This window comes from Meleagris gallopavo, chromosome 1, assembly GCF_000146605.3.
Source record: "Meleagris gallopavo isolate NT-WF06-2002-E0010 breed Aviagen turkey brand Nicholas breeding stock chromosome 1, Turkey_5.1, whole genome shotgun sequence".
Lineage (NCBI taxonomy): Eukaryota > Metazoa > Chordata > Aves > Galliformes > Phasianidae > Meleagris > Meleagris gallopavo.
The window spans coordinates 162,266,389-162,267,398 of NC_015011.2; positions in this window are offsets into that span (position 1 = coordinate 162,266,389).

A 1,010-nucleotide genomic window follows, 5' to 3' on the forward strand; every position below is an offset into this window, starting at 1 on the left:
AAAAAAAAAAAACAGTAAAACTGTGCTAGCTTTGAACTTTTGATGGTCTCCTTGCTACTTGCAACAAAACAATCCAAACACCTCTCATCCTGTGTTTAGGGTCTCACCTTCCCAAAACTGATTGACATAGGACTGACTTTCTGAATCAGGACTGAGTTAAGTACTAATAGAAATATAATAAACATTTCAGTTGCTGGAAGAAACAAACTAAAGATTTTTATTTGCTTTGCTGGTTGCTTTTACTCTCTTTTTTTTCTCAGCCACAATACGTCAAACCCTTGAGTATGCAAGGAACTTTATGCATATAAATAGCTGCCAGATCTTCTCAAGGGTTCAGAGGTCTGTGGCTTCACAGAGGAAATACATATGAGAACGCAGAGCCTGATGTTGCAATAATTAATCATACTGTTCTACATATATAATAGAACAGAACAGCATTGTAACGTCGTTATTATGAGATAATCTTTGACTTCAGCATATTTCTTTACATTAGCAGACAAATGCACCATCCCTCCTGTACGGATGAAATAAACAACAGATGACCCTTGCAGATGGAATATGAGCATCCAGACTATTACACAGCAAGAAGGGTCCCTTACACAGGATCTTCTGATGCTCAACCTAGGTAGGCACACTGTCTTTTCCCACAGAGTTTCTGGGTCCGAAGTCATAATCAGTCAAAGACCATTTGCAGTGAGCATTTGGGAAGCACCCTGTTTTGGGATAGAAAATGATGTAATAGGATGAACGTGGACCACCGTGGGATCACATTTGTTTTCTAGTATAGTCTTAGCCTTATTGTCTTGCAGTTACTAACATGGACGTGTCTTCTGGATTTGTGAGTTTTACAGTTCATAAAGAAACTCCGTTAAAGTCTGTTTAATTATCTGCAATCCTTGCTTATCCATTTTGTTCATTTAAATACAGTTTTAGCATCAGTTCCTCCTTTGCTTTTGAGTCCCAGCTGTCAGCATCTCTCATTCCCAAACCTAAGCCTTAAACCAAGGTAG